The following is a 19,609-nucleotide window of genomic DNA, read 5'->3' as shown; positions in this document are numbered from 1 at the left end:
ACAGACCTTGTATGATTCACAGACCTTGTATGATAATCAGACCTTGTATGATACACAGACCTTGTATGATTCATAGACCTTGTATGATACACAGACCATGTATGATACACAGACCTTGTATGATACACAGACCTTGTATGATACACAGACCTTGTATGATACACAGACCTTGTATGATAAACAGACCTTGTATGATACACAGACCTTGTATGATTCACAGACCTTGTATGATACACAGACCTTGTATGATAAACAGACCTTGTATGATTCACAGACCTTGTATGATACACAGACCTTGTATGATAAACAGACCTTGTATGATACACAGACCTTGTATGATACACAGACCTTGTATGATACACAGACCTTGTATGATACACAGACCTTGCATGATACACAGACCTTGTATGATACACAGACCTTGTATGATACACAGACCTTGTATGATACACAGACCTTGTATGATTCACAGACCTTGTATGATACACAGACCTTGTATGATACACAGACCTTGTATGATACACAGACCTTGTATGATTCACAGACCTTGTATGATAATCAGACCTTGTATGATACACAGACCTTGTATGATTCATAGACCTTGTATGATACACAGACCATGTATGATACACAGACCTTGTATGATACACAGACCTTGTATGATACACAGACCTTGTATGATACACAGACCTTGTATGATACACAGACCTTGTATGATACACAGACCTTGTATGATACACAGACCTTGTATGATACACAGACCTTGTATGATACACAGACCTTGTATGATACACAGACCTTGTATGATACACAGACCTTGTATGATACACAGACCTTGTATGATTCACAGACCTTGTATGATAATCAGACCTTGTATGATACACAGACCTTGTATGATTCATAGACCTTGTATGATACACAGACCATGTATGATACACAGACCTTGTATGATACACAGACCTTGTATGATACACAGACCTTGTATGATACACAGACCTTGTATGATACACAGACCTTGTATGATACACAGACCTTGTATGATACACAGACCTTGTATGATACACAGACCTTGTATGATACACAGACCTTGTATGATACACAGACCTTGTATGATACACAGACCTTGTATGATACACAGACCTTGTATGATACACAGACCTTGTATGATACACAGACCTTGTATGATACACAGACCTTGTATGATACACAGACCTTGTATGATAAACAGACCTTGTATGATACACAGACCTTGCATGATACACAGACCTTGTATGATAAACAGACCTTGTATGATACACAGACCTTGTATGATACACAGACCTTGTATTATTCTGTATTTATGTTCCCCAAGCACTGGTGAGGGTTGAGAGTGCTCTCAGCTGAGTGTTTCTCAGGGTATGTCTGATAGTTGTCGGTTATTTACTCTCAGTCATTTCTGTGATTGTTGAAGTTACACACACACTCACAGGCGGGTCAGGGGAGACATGATAACGACATACAAAATACTGCGTAGAATAGATAAGGTAGACAGAGACAGGTTGTTCCAGAGAGGGGACACAGAAACAAGGGGTCACAATTATAAGCTGAAGACTCACACGAGTCAGAGGGATGTTAGGAAGTATTTCTTTAGTCATAGAGTCGTCAGGAAGTGGAATAATCTGGCTAGTGATGTAGTGGAGGGAGGAACCATACATAGTTTTAAGACGAGGTATGACAAAGTTCTGGAAGCAGAGAGAGGTCCTAGCCAGGAGCTGAGTCTCGACCCCTGCAACCACAATTAGGTGAATTAGATGAGTACACAGACACACACACACACACACACACACACACACACACACACACACACACACACACACACACACACACACACACACATATATATATATATATGTGTGTGTGTGTGTGTGTGTGTGTGTGTGTGTGTGTGTGTGTGTGTGTGTGTGTGTGTACTCACCTATTTGTACTCACCTATTTGTGGTTGCAGGGGTCGAGTCCTAGCTCCTGGCCCCGCCTCTTCACCGGTTGCTACTAGGCCCTTGTGTGTGTGTGTGTGTGTGTTTGTGTGTGTGTGTGTGTGATTTTAGCTCACTACGAGGCAGGGCTAAAACGACATGGGTTCGAATCCTCAGCTAGTCGCAGTATTGTTATTGATTCACTACCACTCGTTCGTGGTCACAATAATATATATATATATTTATATTTATTTTTGTTATGTCTATGCGTGTGTATATATATATACTGGAATATAGGAGATATATAAAATCCGTCAGTGCCCCTCGCTGCTCATTCCAACTTATGCTGACATGTTGGCAATAGCTGGGACCCTACGACCTCGTCCGCAACCCTCGCTCCGGCTCCGGCTTCGGCTCCTCCTCATTTATATCGATTACTTGTCCGGCTTTCAGCCGTGCTTGGGTCGTGCCTCGCTCAAATCTGTGGCTGGGATTTTTGGCGCTGATGATGGCGCCTCGTCAATTTCGTTATAATGATAATGAAAATACATGGCTATTGTAGGCTGGAGGCAGTGATCGCGAGTTTGATTATTTTCATTTGCATACTTAATTGGCTGATTGTCAGGGGAAATTACAGTTCAAATAGCGGTCTGAGGACCAAATATTGACGGTAGAGGGCGGAGACCAGAGACCAACACCACACCTTGTGTTGAGGCAGTGTTGGTGCAACACCACACCTTGTGTTGAGGCAGTGTTGGTGCAACACCACACCTTGTGTTGAGACAGTGTTGGTGCAACACCACACCTTGTGTTGAGGCAGTGTTGGTGCAACACCACACCTTGTGTTGAGGCAGTGTTGGTGCAACACCACACCTTGTGTTGAGACAGTGTTGGTGCAACACCACACCTTGTGTTGAGACAGTGTTGGTGCAACACCACACCTTGTGTTGAGACAGTGATGGTGCAACACCACACCTTGTGTTGAGACAGTGTTGGTGCAACACCACACCTTGTGTTGAGGCAGTGTTGGTGCAACACCACACCTTGTGTTGAGACAGTGTTGGTGCAACACCACACCTTGTGTTGAGACAGTGATGGTGCAACACCACACCTTGTGTTGAGGCAGTGTTGGTGCAACACCACACCTTGTGTTGAGGCAGTGTTGGTGCAACACCACACCTTGTGTTGAGGCAGTGTTGGTGCAACACCACACCTTGTGTTGAGACAGTGTTGGTGCAACACCACACTTTGTGTTGAGACAGTGTTGGTGCAACACCACACCTTGTGTTGAGACAGTGTTGGTGCAACACCACACCTTGTGTTGAGGCAGTGTTGGTGCAATACCACACCGTGTGTTGAGGCAGTGTTGGTGCAACACCACACCGTGTGTTGAGGCAGTGTTGGTGCAACACCACACCTTGTGTTGAGGCAGTGTTGGTGCAACACCACACCTTGTGTTGAGACAGTGCTGGTGCAACACCACACCTTGTGTTGAGGCAGTGTTGGTGCAACACCACACCTTGTGTTGAGGCAGTGTTGGTGCAACACCACACCTTGTGTTGAGACAGTGTTGGTGCAACACCACACCTTGTGTTGAGACAGTGTTGGTGCAACACCACACCTTGTGTTGAGACAGTGTTGGTGCAACACCACACCTTGTGTTGAGGCAGTGTTGGTGCAACACCACACCGTGTGTTGAGGCAGTGTTGGTGCAACACCACACCGTGTGTTGAGGCAGTGTTGGTGCAACACCACACCTTGTGTTGAGGCAGTGTTGGTGCAACACCACACCTTGTGTTGAGGCAGTGTTGGTGCAACACCACACCGTGTGTTGAGGCAGTGTTGGTGCAACACCACACCGTGTGTTGAGGCAGTGTTGGTGCAACACCACACCTTGTGTTGAGGCAGTGTTGGTGCAACACCACACGTTGTGTTGAGGCAGTGTTGGTGCAACACCACACCTTGTGTTGAGGCAGTGTTGGTGCAACACCACACCTTGTGTTGAGACAGTGTTGGTGCAACACCACACCTTGTGTTGAGACAGTGTTGGTGCAACACCACACCTTGTGTTGAGGCAGTGTTGGTGCAACACCACACCTTGTGTTGAGACAGTGTTGGTGCAACACCACACCTTGTGTTGAGACAGTGTTGGTGCAACACCACAAATTGTGTTGAGACAGTGTTGGTGCAACACCACACCTTGTGTTGAGGCAGTGTTGGTGCAACACCACACCGTGTGTTGAGGCAGTGTTGGTGCAACACCACACCGTGTGTTGAGGCAGTGTTGGTGCAACACCACACGCTGTGAGGCAGTGTTAGTGCAACACCACACCTTGTGTTGAGGCAGTGTTGGTGCAACACCACACCTTGTGTTGAGGCAGTGTTGGTGCAACACCACACCGTGTGTTGAGGCAGTGTTGGTGCAACACCACACGCTGTGAGGCAGTGTTGGTGCAACACCACACCTTGTGTTGAGGCAGTGTTGGTGCAACACCACACCTTGTGTTGAGACAGTGTTGGTGTAACACCACACCTTGTGTTGAGACAGTGTTGGTGCAACACCACACCTTGTGTTGAGACAGTGTTGGTGCAACACCACACCTTGTGTTGAGACAGTGTTGGTGCAACACCACACCTTGTGTTGAGACAGTGTTGGTGTAACACCACACCTTGTGTTGAGACAGTGTTGGTGCAACACCACACCTTGTGTTGAGACAGTGTTGGTGCAACACCACACCTTGTGTTGAGGCAGTGTTGGTGCAACACCACACCGTGTGTTGAGGCAGTGTTGGTGCAACACCACACCGTGTGTTGAGGCAGTGTTGGTGCAACACCACACGCTGTGAGGCAGTGTTGGTGCAACACCACACCTTGTGTTGAGGCAGTGTTGGTGCAACACCACACCTTGTGTTGAGACAGTGTTGGTGTAACACCACACCTTGTGTTGAGACAGTGTTGGTGCAACACCACACCTTGTGTTGAGACAGTGTTGGTGCAACACCACACCTTGTGTTGAGACAGTGTTGGTGCAACACCACACCTTGTGTTGAGACAGTGTTGGTGTAACACCACACCTTGTGTTGAGACAGTGTTGGTGCAACACCACACCTTGTGTTGAGACAGTTTTGGTGCAACACCACACCTTGTGTTGAGGCAGTGTTGGTGCAGTGTTGCCACATGAAGCACACACACACACACACACACACACACACACACACACACACACACACATCTTGCAAGACATCTGAATATATAGCAACATTTAGAGTATATCCGTGAGACTATTGAGTCAACAGATCAGTCATGATGCAGGGACGGTGGGGGGAGTGTAGAGAGGAAGGGTGAGGGGAGCCAAGAGAACTGAAAGTGAGGGGAGTCTGTAACTGGCGTCGCAGACTCAAGATGTTACAGTCATGACACAGACCACACTCTGAAGATTAGTGGAAACAGAGACTGACAATCTGACGAGATAGAGAGACCCGGGTCGTGCATGACAGTCTGAGGTGAGACAGAGAGACCCGGGTCGTGCATGACAGTCTGAGGTGAGAGAGAGAGAGACCCGGGTTGTACATGACAGACTGAGGCGAGACAGAGAGACCCGGGTCGTACATGACAGTCTGAGGTGAGAGACAGAGAGACCCGAGTCTTGCATGACAGTCTGAGGTGAGACAGAGAGACCCGGGTCGTACATGACAGTCTGAGGTGAGAGAGAGAGAGACCCGGGTCGTACATGACAGTCTGAGGTGAGAGAGAGAGAGACCCGGGTCGTACATGACAGTCTGAGGTGAGACAGAGAGACCCGGGTCGTACATGACAGTCTGAGGTGAGAGAGAGAGAGACCCGGGTTGTACATGACAGACTGAGGTGAGAGAGAGAGACCCGGGTCGTACATGACAGACTGAGGTGAGAGAGAGAGAGACCCAGATCGTACATGACAGTCTGAGGTGTGAGAGACCCAGGTCGTGCATGACAGTCTGAGGCGAGACAGAGAGACCCAGATCGTACATGACAGTCTGAGGTGTGAGAGACCCAGGTCGTGCATGACAGTCTGAGGTGAGAGAGAGAGAGACCCGGGTTGTACATGACAGACTGAGGCGAGACAGAGAGACCCAGATCGTACATGACAGTCTGAGGTGTGAGAGACCCAGGTCGTGCATGACAGTCTGAGGCGAGACAGAGAGACCCGGGTCGTACATGACAGTCTGAGGTGTGAGAGAGACCCGGGTCGTACGTGACAGTCTGAGGTGTGAGAGAGAGACCCGGGTCGTACATGACAGTCTGAGGTGTGAGAGAGAGACCCGGGTCGTGCATGACAGTCCGAGGTGTGAGAGAGAGACCCGGGTCGTACATGACAATCTGAGGTGTGAGAGAGAGAGAGTCTCGGGTCGTACATGACAGTCTGAGGTGTGAGAGAGAGACCCGGGTCGTACATGATAGTCTGAGTTGTGAGAGAGAGAGACCCGGGTCGTACATGACAGTCTGAGGTTTGAGAGAGAGACCCGGGTCGTACATGATGGTCTGAGGTGTGAGAGAGATAGACCCGGGTCGTATATGACAGTCTGAGGTGTGAGACAGAGAGACTCAGGTCGTACATGACAGTCTGAGGTGTGAGACAGAGAGACCCAGGTCGTACATGACAGTCTGAGGTGTGAGACAGAGAGACCCAGGTCGTACATGACAGTCTGAGGTGTGAGACAGAGAGACCCAGGTCGTACATGGCAGTCTGAGGTGTGAGACAGAGAGACCCAGGTCGTGCATGACAGTCTGAGGTGTGAGACAGAGAGACCCGGGTCATACATGGCAGTCTGAGGTGTGAGACAGAGAGACCCAGGTCGTACATGACAGTCTGAGGTGTGAGACAGAGAGACCCAGGTCGTACATGACAGTCTGAGGTGTGAGACAGAGAGACCCAGGTCGTACATGGCAGTCTGAGGTGTGAGACAGAGAGACCCAGGTCGTGCATGACAGTCTGAGGTGTGAGACAGAGAGACCCGGGTCGTACATGGCAGTCTGAGGTGTGAGACAGAGAGACCCAGGTCGTACATGACAGTCTGAGGTGTGAGACAGAGAGACCCAGGTCGTACATGGCTGTCTGAGGTGTGAGACAGAGAGACCCAGGTCGTACATGATAGTCTGAGGTGTGAGACAGAGAGACCCAGGTCGTACATGGCAGTCTGAGGTGTGAGACAGAGAGACCCAGGTCGTACATGGCAGTCTGAGGTGTGAGACAGAGAGACCCAGGTCGTACATGACAGTCTGAGGTGTGAGACAGAGACCCGGGTCGTACATGACAGTTGAACAACACAGATGACCTCGAGGGACGTCAGCCGCTACTTACCTTAGGTAAGTTTTGTCAGGAAACATGAGAACGTAAGAAGGAAGGAGCACTGTAGCAGATCTACTGGCCCATACTAGGCAGGTCCAAGTCACTTACTGGCCTAAGATAGTCATGTCTACGTCACACCCACTTAAGGAAGGAGACTGCATCAGACCCACTAGCACAAGCTAGTCAGGTCAAACTCCATAGTGAAACAGTACAAGTGTTTCCTGACTAGGGTCTTAGTCAAATGATGATCCGCAGCTGGAGCTTTTTGGTCATCTGACCGAAGCCTTCCGCTGGCTTACCAGTCCAGCCTTTTAGGCACTACTCTCTCAGATTTAGTGTGGTGGCTGGAACACACCTCGTGAAGGGGTTGTGCAGGCAAACACACAGCTTCAAGAATAAGTATGACCGGGCCCTACAGACCAGGGATCAATAGAACACGTCGGCAAGTTTTAGAAATGCAGTCCCAGGAGCTGTGACTCGCCAGAAACACACACACAAAAAAATCATAATTTTAGATCACTTATTCTCTGAACTTCATGTCGAGGGAAGGTGTGGATTTTTTTTTCATTTTTTACATGGAATAAAAATGTAGAGCAAGACACATGGGGATGGAAATTTTTATCTCTAGATCTTTCACACTCTCGTGCGTCGTCAGCAGCTGTGCAATGTTGCCAGACAGCAACAGACAGGAGGGGGAATTCTTTGAGGCAAGGCAGAAGGTATCACTGACAGCCCATGAGAATTTCCCCTCCTGTCTGTTGCTGTCTGGCAACATTGCACAGCTGCTGACGACGCACGAGAGTGTGAAAGATCTAGAGATAAAAAATTCGATCCCCATGTGGGTTGTTCAGCATTGTTCAGATCGCCATCCTCATGTGGGTTGTTCAGCATTGTTCAGATCGCCATCCTCATGTGGGTTGTTCAGCATTGTTCAGATCGCCATCCCCATGTGGGTTGTTCAGCATTGTTCAGATCGCCATCCCATGTGGGTTGTTCAGCATTGTTCAGATCGCCATCCCCATGTGGGTTGTTCAGCATTGTTCAGATCGCCATCCCCATGTGGGTTGTTCAGCATTGTTCAGATCGCAATCCCCATGTGGGTTGTTCAGCATTGTTCAGATCGCCATCCCCATGTGGGTTGTTCAGCATTGTTCAGATCGCCATCCCCATGTGGGTTGTTCAGCATTGTTCAGATCGCCATCCTCATGTGGGTTGTTCAGCATTGTTCAGATCGCCATCCCCATGTGGGTTGTTCAGCATTGTTCAGATCGCCATCCCCATGTGGGTTGTTCAGCATTGTTCAGATCGCCATCCCATGTGGGTTGTTCAGCATTGTTCAGATCGCCATCCCCATGTGGGATGTTCAGCATTGTTCAGATCGCCATCCCCATGTGGGTTGTTCAGCATTGTTCAGATCGCCATCCCATGTGGGTTGGTCAGCATTGTTCAAATCGCCATCCCCATGTGGGTTGTTCAGCATTGTTCAGATCGCCATCCCCATGTGGGTTGTTCAGCATTGTTCAGATCGCCATCCTCATGTGGGTTGTTCAGCATTGTTCAGATCGTCATCCCATGTGGGTTGTTCAGCATTGTTCAGATCGCCATCCCCATGTGGGATGTTCAGCATTGTTCAGATCGCCATCCCCATGTGGGTTGTTCAGCATTGTTCAGATCGCCATCCCATGTGGGTTGTTCAGCATTGTTCAGATCGCCATCCCCATGTGGGTTGTTCAGCATTGTTCAGATCGCCATCCCCATGTGGGTTGTTCAGCATTGTTCAGATCGCCATCCCATGTGGGTTGTTCAGCATTGTTCAGATCGCCATCCCCATGTGGGATGTTCAGCATTGTTCAGATCGCCATCCCCATGTGGGATGTTCAGCATTGTTCAGATCGCCATCCCATGTGGGTTGTTCAGCATTGTTCAGATAGCCATCCCCATGTGGGTTGTTCAGCATTGTTCAGATCGCCATCCCCATGTGGGTTGTTCAGCATTGTTCAGATCGCCATCCCATGTGGGTTGTTCAGCATTGTTCAGATCGCCATCCCCATGTGGGTTGTTCAGCATTGTTCAGATCGCCATCCCCATGTGGGTTCAGCATTGTTCAGATCGCCATCCCCATGTGGGTTGTTCAGCATTGTTCAGATCGCCATCCCCATGTGGGTTGTTCAGTATTGTTCAGATCGCCATCCCCATGTGGGTTGTTCAGCATTGTTCAGATCGCCATCCCCATGTGGGTTGTTCAGCATTGTTCAGATCGCCATCCCATGTGGGTTGTTCAGCATTGTTCAGATCGCCATCCCCATGTGGGTTGTTCAGCATTGTTCAGATCGCCATCCCCATGTGGGATGTTCAGTATTGTTCAGATCGCCATCCCCATGTGGGTTGTTCAGCATTGTTCAGATCGCCATCCCCATGTGGGTTGTTCAGCATTGTTCAGATCGCCATCCCCATGTGGGTTGTTCAGCATTGTTCAGATCGCCATCCCCATGTGGGTTGTTCAGCATTGTTCAGATCGCCATCCCATGTGGGTTGTTCAGCATTGTTTAGATCGCCATCCCCATGTGGGATGTTCAGCATTGTTCAGATCGCCATCCCCATGTGGGATGTTCAGCATTGTTCAGATCGCCATCCCATGTGGGTTGTTCAGCATTGTTCAGATCGCCATCCCCATGTGGGTTGTTCAGCATTGTTCAGATCGCCATCCCCATGTGGGTTGTTCAGCATTGTTCAGATCGCCATCCCATGTGGGTTGTTCAGCATTGTTCAGATCGCCATCCCCATGTGGGTTGTTCAGCATTGTTCAGATCGCCATCCCCATGTGGGTTGTTCAGCATTGTTCAGATCGCCATCCCCATGTGGGTTGTTCAGCATTGTTCAGATCGCCATCCCCATGTGGGTTGTTCAGCATTGTTCAGATCGCCATCCCCATGTGGGTTGTTCAGCATTGTTCAGATCGCCATCCCCATGTGGGTTGTTCAGCATTGTTCAGATCGCCATCCTCATGTGGGTTGTTCAGCATTGTTCAGATCGCCATCCCCATGTGGGTTGTTCAGCATTGTTCAGATCGCCATCCCCATGTGGGATGTTCAGCATTGTTCAGATCGCCATCCCCATGTGGGTTGTTCAGCATTATTCAGATCGCTATCCCCATGTGGGTTGTTCAGCATTGTTCAGATCGCCATCCTCATGTGGGTTGTTCAGCATTGTTCAGATCGCCATCCCATGTGGGTTGTTCAGCATTGTTCAGATTGCCATCCCCATGTGGGTTGTTCAGCATTGTTCAGATTGCCATCCTCATGTGGGTTGTTCAGCATTGTTCAGATCGCCATCCCATGTGGGTTGTTCAGCATTGTTCAGATCGCCATCCTCATGTGGGTTGTTCAGCATTGTTCAGATCGCCATCCCATGTGGGTTGTTCAGCATTGTTCAGATCGCCATCCTCATGTGGGTTGTTCAGCATTGTTCAGATCGCCAACCCCATGTGGGTTGTTCAGCACTGTTCAGATCGCCATCCTCATGTGGGTTGTTCAGCATTGTTCAGATCGCCATCCTCATGTGGGTTGTTCAGCATTGTTCAGATCGCCATCCTCATGTGGGTTGTTCAGCACTGTTCAGATCGCCATCCTCATGTGGGTTGTTCAGCACTGTTCAGATCGCCATCCTCATGTGGGTTGTTCAGCATTGTTCAGATCGCCATCCCCATGTGGGTTGTTCAGCATTGTTCAGATCGCCATCCCCATGTGGGTTGTTCAGCATTGTTCAGATCGCCATCCCCATGTGGGTTGTTCAGCATTGTTCAGATCGCCATCCCCATGTGGGTTGTTCAGCATTGTTCAGATCGCCATCCCCATGTGGGTTGTTCAGCATTGTTCAGATCGCCATCCCCATGTGGGTTGTTCAGCATTGTTCAGATCGCCATGTTTGCGTCATGCAATGGAAGTATTTCTTATTTAAAAATATTTAATTTCTATCACTTCATACATGTCTATTATTTATTAAAGTTAATATGAACATTGTTGTGGGATGCAAAGAGTACATAACTTTTATTCGGCGCATGTACACACCCTCATTGAAAGGCTATCTCCCCCAACCAGCGAACCAGGTACTAAGAGTTGATGATGGGGCCCCATCGTTCAATCAGTACCCAGGTTCCAGCCAATGAGAAAATGGTTTTGACAATTGTAGAGGTGTTGTGGGTACCACACACCTGTCTGCCATTGTCATTCCCATTCCAGAGCTAGTTGAAGCACAGTCTGCTCTCTAGTGGCTTCTATTCTGCCTTGCTTACCGTGGAGTGCACTAATACCTATTGTTGTACATAGTGTATATAGTTTACCTGGAGTTTACCTGGAGAGAGTTCCGGGGGTCAACACCCCCGCGGCCCGGTCTGTGACCAGGCCTCCTGGTGGATCAGAGCCTGATCAACCAGGCTGTTGCTGCTGGCTGCACGCAAACCAACGTACGAGCCACAGCCCGGCTGGTCAGGAACCGACTTTAGGTGCTTGTCCAGTGCCAGCTTAAAGACTGCCAGGGGTCTGTTGGTAATCCCCCTTATGTATGCTGGGAGGCAGTTGAACAGTCTCGGGCCCCTGACACTTATTGTATGGTCTCTTAACGTGCTAGTGACACCCCTGCTTTTCATTGGGGGGATGTTGCATCGTCTGCCAAGTCTTTTGCTTTCGTAGTGAGTGATTTTCGTGTGCAAGTTCGGTACTAGTGCCTCTAGGATTTTCCAGGTGTATATAATCATGTATCTCTCCCGCCTGCGTTCCAGGGAATACAGGTTTAGGAACCTCAAGCGCTCCCAGTAATTGAGGTGTTTTATCTCCGTTATGCGTGCCGTGAAGGTTCTCTGTACATTTTCTAGGTCAGCAATTTCACCTGCCTTGAAAGGTGCTGTTAGTGTGCAGCAATATTCCAGCCTAGATAGAACAAGTGACCTGAAGAGTGTCATCATGGGCTTGGCCTCCCTAGTTTTAAAGGTTCTCATTATCCATCCTGTCATTTTTCTAGCAGATGCGATTGATACAATGTTATGGTCCTTGAAGGTGAGATCCTCCGACATGATCACTCCCAGGTCTTTGACGTTGGTGTTTCGCTCTATTTTGTGGCCAGAATTTGTTTTGTACTCTGATGAAGATTTAATTTCCTCGTGTTTACCATATCTGAGTAATTGAAATTTCTCATCGTTGAACTTCATATTGTTTTCTGCAGCCCACTGAAAGATTCGGTTGATGTCCGCCTGGAGCCTTGCAGTGTCTGCAATGGAAGACACTGTCATGCAGATTCGGGTGTCATCTGCAAAGGAAGACACGGTGCTGTGGCTGACATCCTTGTCTATGTCGGATATGAGGATGAGGAACAAGATGGGAGCGAGTACTGTGCCTTGTGGAACAGAGCTTTTCACCGTAGCTGCCTTGGACTGTACTCTGTTGACGACTACTCTCTGTGTTCTGTTAGTGAGGAAATTATAGTGTACATACTTCTGTTCTTACTTGGTGAAGGATAATGAAAGTGAAAAGTTTTTCTGCTGTGTTTATTTTGCTCTCTTTACACCCAGGATAACAGGCCTTTGGGACTCCTGGGTTGTAATAAATGTCTTGTTCTTGTTGCCGGGAGTCTTGATGACATGACGGTTGTTGTGACATGACTGTGATGAAGTAATACTGTCATGTCTGCTCACACAGTCAGTGACTGTCTTAGCTGCAGCTATCTGCCAGAAGACCAGAGTGACTGCCTCAGACGCAGCTGTCTGCCAGAAAACAAGATTGACTGTCTTAGCTGCAGCTGTCTGCTAGAAGACCAGAATGACTGCCTCAGATGCAGCTGTCTGCTAGGTTGTCCTCATCAACATTAAATGTTGAGTGGTGAGAGTGCAGCTGCGTGGTGAGATTGTAGCTGAGTGGTGAGGGTGCAGCTGCGTGGTGAGGGTGCAGCTGAATGATGAGGGTGCAGCTGAGTGATGAGGGTGCAGCTGAGTGGGGAGGGTGCAGCTGAGTGGTGAGGGTGCAGCTGAGTGCTGAGGGTGCAGCTGAGTGATGAGGGTGCAGCTGAGTGATGAGGGTGCAGCTGAGTGATGAGGGTGCAGCTGAGTGGTGAGAGTGCAGCTGAGTGGTGAGGGTGCAGCTGAGTGATGAGGGTGCAGCTGAGTGATGAGGGTGCAGCTGAGTGGTGAGGGTGCAGCTGAGTGGTGAGGTTGCAGCTGAGTGATGAGGGTGCAGCTGAGTGGTGAGGGTGCAGCTGAGTGGTGAGGGTGCAGCTGAGTGGTGAGGATGCAGCTGAGTGGTGAGGGTGCAGCTGAGTGGTGAGGGTGCAGCTGAGTGGTGAGGGTGCAGCTGAGTGATGAAGGTGCAGCTGAGTGATGAGGGTGCAGATGAGTGGTGAGGGTGCAACTGGGTGATGAGGGTGCAGCTGAGTGGTGAGGGTGCAGCTGAGTGGTGAGGGTGCAGCTGAGTGGTGAGGGTGCAGCTGAGTGATGAGGGTGCAGCTGAGTGGTGAGGGTGCAGCTGAGTGATGAGGGTGCAGCTGAGTGATGAGGGTGCAGCTGAGTGGTGAGGGTGCAGCTGAGTGATGAGGGTGCAGCTGAGTGGTGAGGGTGCAGCTGAGTGGTGAGGGTGCAGCTGAGTGATGAGGGTGCAGCTGAGTGGTGAGGGTGCAGCTGAGTGATGAGGGTGCAGCTGAGTGGTGAGAGTGCAGCTGAGTGGTGAGGGTGCAGCTGAGTGATGAGGGTGCAGCTGAGTGATGAGGGTGCAGCTGAGTGGTAAGGGTGCAGCTGAGTGGTGAGGGTGCAGCTGAGTGATGAGGGTGCAGCTGAGTGGTGAGGGTGCAGCTGAGTGATGAGGGTGCAGCTGAGTGGTGAGGGTGCAGCTGAGTGATGAGGGTGCAGCTGAGTGGTGAGGGTGCAGCTGAGTGATGAGAGTGCAGCTGAGTGGTGAGGGTGCAGCTGAGTGATGAGAGTGCAGCTGAGTGGTGAGGGTGCAGCTGAGTGATGAGGGTGCAGCTGAGTGGTGAGAGTGCAGCTGAGTGGTGAGGGTGCAGCTGAGTGATGAGGGTGCAGCTGAGTGATGAGGGTGCAGCTGAGTGGTGAGGGTGCAGCTGAGTGGTGAGGGTGCAGCTGAGTGATGAGGGTGCAGCTGAGTGGTGAGGGTGCAGCTGAGTGATGAGGGTGCAGCTGAGTGGTGAGGGTGCAGCTGAGTGATGAGGGTGCAGCTGAGTGGTGAGGGTGCAGCTGAGTGATGAGAGTGCAGCTGAGTGGTGAGGGTGCAGCTGAGTGATGAGAGTGCAGCTGAGTGGTGAGGGTGCAGCTGAGTGATGAGGGTGCAGCTGAGTGGTGAGGGTGCAGCTGAGTGATGAGGGTGCAGCTGAGTGGTGAGGTTGCAGCTGAGTGATGAGGGTGCAGCTGAGTGATGAGGGTGCAGCTGAGTGGTGAGGGTGCAGCTGAGTGATGAGGGTGCAGCTGAGTGATGAGGGTGCAGCTGAGTGGTGAAGGTGCAGCTGAGTGATGAGGATGCAGCTGAGTGATGAGGGTGCAGCTGAGTGGTGAAGGTGCAGCTGAGTGATGAGGGTGCAGCTGAGTGGTGAGGGTGCAGCTGAGTGGTGAGGGTGCAGCTGACTGGTGAGGGTGCAGCTGAGTGGTGAGGGTGCAGCTGAGTGATGAGGGTGCAGCTGAGTGGTGAGGGTGCAGCTGAGTGGTGAAGGTGCAGTGCAGCTGTGAGGGTGCAGCTGAGTGATGAGGGTGCAGTGGTGAGCTGAGGTGCAGCTGAGTGATGAGGGTGCAGCTGAGTGATGAGGGTGCAGCTGAGTGATGAGGGTGCAGCTGAGTGATGAGGGTGCAGCTGAGTGGTGAGGGTGCAGCTGAGTGATGAGGGTGCAGCTGAGTGATGAGGGTGCAGCTGAGTGATGAGGGTGCAGCTGAGTGGTGAGGGTGCAGCTGAGTGATGAGGGTGCAGCTGAGTGATGAGGGTGCAGCTGAGTGATGAGGGTGCAGCTGAGTGGTGAGGGTGCAGCTGAGTGGTGAGGGTGCAGGTGAGTGATGAGGGTGCAACTGAGTGGTGAGGGTGCAGCTGAGTGATGAGGGTGCAGCTGAGTGGTGAGGGTGCAGCTGAGTGATGAGGGTGCAGCTGAGTGGTGAGGGTGCAGCTGAGTGTAGCTGCGACGACAAGTTTACACAAAGTTATCAAACATATATGACATCCAGAGTGCTGAGACAGTCCTCTCTCTCTCTCTCTCTCTCTCTCTCTCTCTTCCTCCCCATTTACTCAAGATGCTTATCACCACCTCCTTCCTCCTCCTTCTCCTCCACTACCTTCAATAAATCCTGGAAATTCTCCAGCATTTTCTTCCAACACCGACGCAGCGTTTCCAGTCTAAATCTCCGAGAATTTTTTTCCCATCCCTCCTCCTCCTCCTCCTCCGTCGTTTTCCCCCATTCATTTTCTCAGCATTTCTCAAGACATTATACCTAATTTTCACTGTGGCGGCCATTCGTCTTCAGCGTTAGTTCCAGCAACCTTCTCCTTCTCCGTTTTTGTGTTTTCCTCTCTCTCTCTCTCTAAACATTTTAAATTTTCTGTTACTTCCTTTTTTTACCTTGTGTTCTTATTTAATTTACGTTGGTACGACCCTCGGAGCGATTTTTTTTTAATTGTCCTGCTAACTTCTGCTTCAAGTTTAGTTTCTATTGAGAATAATAATGAAAATGGTCATTGTACCGGGGCTGTGTTAATAACAAGATCGTGGCTGTGATAATAACAAGATCGTGGCTGTGATAATAACAAGATCGTGGCTTTGACAATAACAAGATCGTGGCTGTGATAATAACAAGATCGTGGCTGTGATAATAACAAGATCGTGGCTGTGATAATGACAAGATCGTGGCTGTGATAATGACAAGATCGTGGCTTTGACAATAACAAGATCGTGGCTGTGATAATAACAAGATCGTGGCTGTGATAATAACAAGATCGTGGCTGTGATAATAACAAGATCGTGGCTTTGACAATAACAAGATCGTGGCTGTGATAATAACAAGATCGTGGCTGTGATAATAACAAGATCGTGGCTGTGATAATAACAAGATCGTGGCTTTGACAATAACAAGATCGTGGCTGTGATAATAACAAGATCGTGGCTGTGATAATAACAAGATCGTGGCTTTGACAATAACAAGATCGTGGCTGTGATAATAACAAGATCGTGGCTGTGATAATAACAAGATCGTGGCTGTGATAATAACAAGATCGTGGCTGTGATAATAACAAGATCGTGGCTGTGATAATAACAAGATCGTGGCTGTGATAATAACAAGATCGTGGCTGTGATAATAACAAGATCGTGGCTGTGATAATAACAAGATCGTGGCTGTGATAATAACAAGATCGTGGCTGTGATAATAACAAGATCGTGGCTGTGATAATAACAAGATCGTGGCTGTGATAATAACAAGATCGTGGCTGTGACAATAACAAGACCGTGGCTGTGACAATAACAAAACCGTGCCTGCAACAGTTCACAACTAACCCAGAATCTGAGAGACTAAACTTGATAACGTTCCTGTTCGCTCAGCACTACATAAATCCTGATATCTTGTTAACCTGAGAGACACTAAATGACAGAACGCCTGGGGCTCGAAGCCGTGGCGAGCTAGTCTTGAAATTGTGGTGCTGACTCCTTGTGGTGCTGACTCCTTGTGGTGCTGACTCTTCCCAAGGCTCTTTACACGAGGCATTTTAGTCGCCTATTACGACACGCATGGCTTACAGAGGATTATTCTCCACTTTCCCATGGAACCTCTTGATATATTCTTAGTAACTAAGAGTCACAGAGATGGTCCAGTGAGGTCAGATTATTTCTCTTAGATTCTATTTACTCTTATTTGCTACACCAGAATCTCTACTGAAGGACATCGTGAACAATGACAGAGATTTGAAAGAATTGAAGCCTCTTCCTAATCTCTTTCCAATCTGAGCTGATCTCCTGCCAGTGACACATCAGTGATCAAGTGACAGGTGTCATGACAGGAGAACACATGGTACTTATCCCCTGGCCTAGTGACAGGTGTCATGACAGGAGAACACATGGTACTTATCCCCTGGCCTAGTGACAGGTGTCATGACAGGAAAACACATGGTACTTATCCCCTGGCCTAGTGACAGGTGTCATGACAGGAGAACACATGGTACTGATCCCCTGGCCTAGTGACAGGTGTCATGACAGGAGAACACATGGTACTGATCCCCTGGCCTAGTGACAGGTGTCATGACAGGAGAACACATGGTACTGATCCCCTGGCCTAGTGACAGGTGTCATGACAGGAGAACACATGGTACTGATCCCCTGGCCTAGTGACAGGTGTCATGACAGGAGAACACATGGTACTGATCCCCTGGCCTAGTGACAGGTGTCATGACAGGAGAACACATGGTACTGATCCCCTGGCCTAGTGACAGGTTTCATGACAGGAGAACACATGGTACTGATCCCCTGGCCTAGTGACAGGTGTCATGACAGGAGAACACATGGTACTGATCCCCTGGCCTAGTGACAGGTGTCATGACAGGAGAACACATGGTACTGATCCCCTGGCCTAGTGACAGGTTTCATGACAGGAGAACACATGGTACTGATCCCCTGGCCTAGTGACAGGTGTCATGACAGGAGAACACATGGTACTGATCCCCTGGCCTAGTGACAGGTGTCATGACAGGAGAACACATGGTACTGATCCCCTGGCCTAGTGACAGGTTTCATGACAGGAGAACACATGGTACTGATCCCCTGGCCTAGTGACAGGTGTCATGACAGGAGAACACATGGTACTGATCCCCTGGCCTAGTGACAGGTGTCATGACAGGAGAACACATGGTACTGATCCCCTGGCCTAGTGACAGGTGTCATGACAGGAGAACACATGGTACTGATCCCCTGGCCTAGTGACAGGTTTCATGACAGGAGAACACATGGTACTGATCCCCTGGCCTAGTGACAGGTGTCATGACAGGAGAACACATGGTACTGATCCCCTGGCCTAGTGACAGGTGTCATGACAGGAGAACACATGGTACTGATCCCCTGGCCTAGTGACAGGTGTCATGACAGGAGAACACATGGTACTGATCCCCTGGCCTAGTGACAGGTGTCATGACAGGAGAACACATGGTACTGATCCCCTGGCCTAGTGACAGGTGTCATGACAGGAGAACACATGGTACTGATCCCCTGGCCTAGTGACAGGTTTCATGACAGGAGAACACATGGTACTGATCCCCTGGCCTAGTGACAGGTGTCATGACAGGAGAACACATGGTACTGATCCCCTGGCCTAGTGACAGGTGTCATGACAGGAGAACACATGGTACTGATCCCCTGGCCTAGTGACAGGTGTCATGACAGGAGAACACATGGTACTGATCCCCTAGCCTAGTGACAGGTGTCATGACAGGAGAACACATGGTACTTATCCCCTGGCCTAGTGACAGGTGTCATGACAGGAGAACACATGGTACTGATCCCCTAGCCTAGTGACAGGTGTCATGACAGGAGAACACATGGTACTGATCCCCTGGCCTAGTGACAGGTGTCATGACAGGAGAACACATGGTACTGATCCCCTGGCCTAGTGACAGGTGTCATGACAGGAGAACACATGGTACTGATCCCCTGGCCTAGTGACAGGTGTCATGACAGGAGAACACATGGTACTGATCCCCTGGCCTAGTGACAGGTGTCATGACAGGAGAACACATGGTACTTATCCCCTGGCCTAGTGACAGGTGTCATGACAGGAGAACACATGGTACTTATCCCCTGGCCTAGTGACAGGTGTCATGACAGGAGAACACATGGTACTGATCCCCTGGCCTAGTGACAGGTGTCATGACAGGAGAACACATGGTACTTATCCCCTGGCCTAGTGACAGGTGTCATGACAGGAGAACACATGGTACTGATCCCCTGGCCTAGTGACAGGTGTCATGACAGGAGAACACATGGTACTGATCCCCTGGCCTAGTGACAGGTGTCATGACAGGAGAACACATGGTACTGATCCCCTGGCCTAGTGACAGGTGTCATGACAGGAGAACACATGGTACTGATCCCCTGGCCTAGTGACAGGTGTCATGACAGGAGAACACATGGTACTGATCCCCTGGCCTAGTGACAGGTGTCATGACAGGAGAACACATGGTACTGATCCCCTGGCCTAGTGACAGGTGTCATGACAGGAGAACACATGGTACTGATCCCCTGGCCTAGTGACAGGTGTCATGACAGGAGAACACATGGTACTGATCCCCTGGCCTAGTGACAGGTGTCATGACAGGAGAAC

This window comes from Cherax quadricarinatus, chromosome 31, assembly GCF_038502225.1.
Source record: "Cherax quadricarinatus isolate ZL_2023a chromosome 31, ASM3850222v1, whole genome shotgun sequence".
Taxonomy (NCBI): Eukaryota; Metazoa; Arthropoda; class Malacostraca; order Decapoda; family Parastacidae; genus Cherax; species Cherax quadricarinatus.
Note: the sequence above shows the minus strand (reverse complement) of the source record.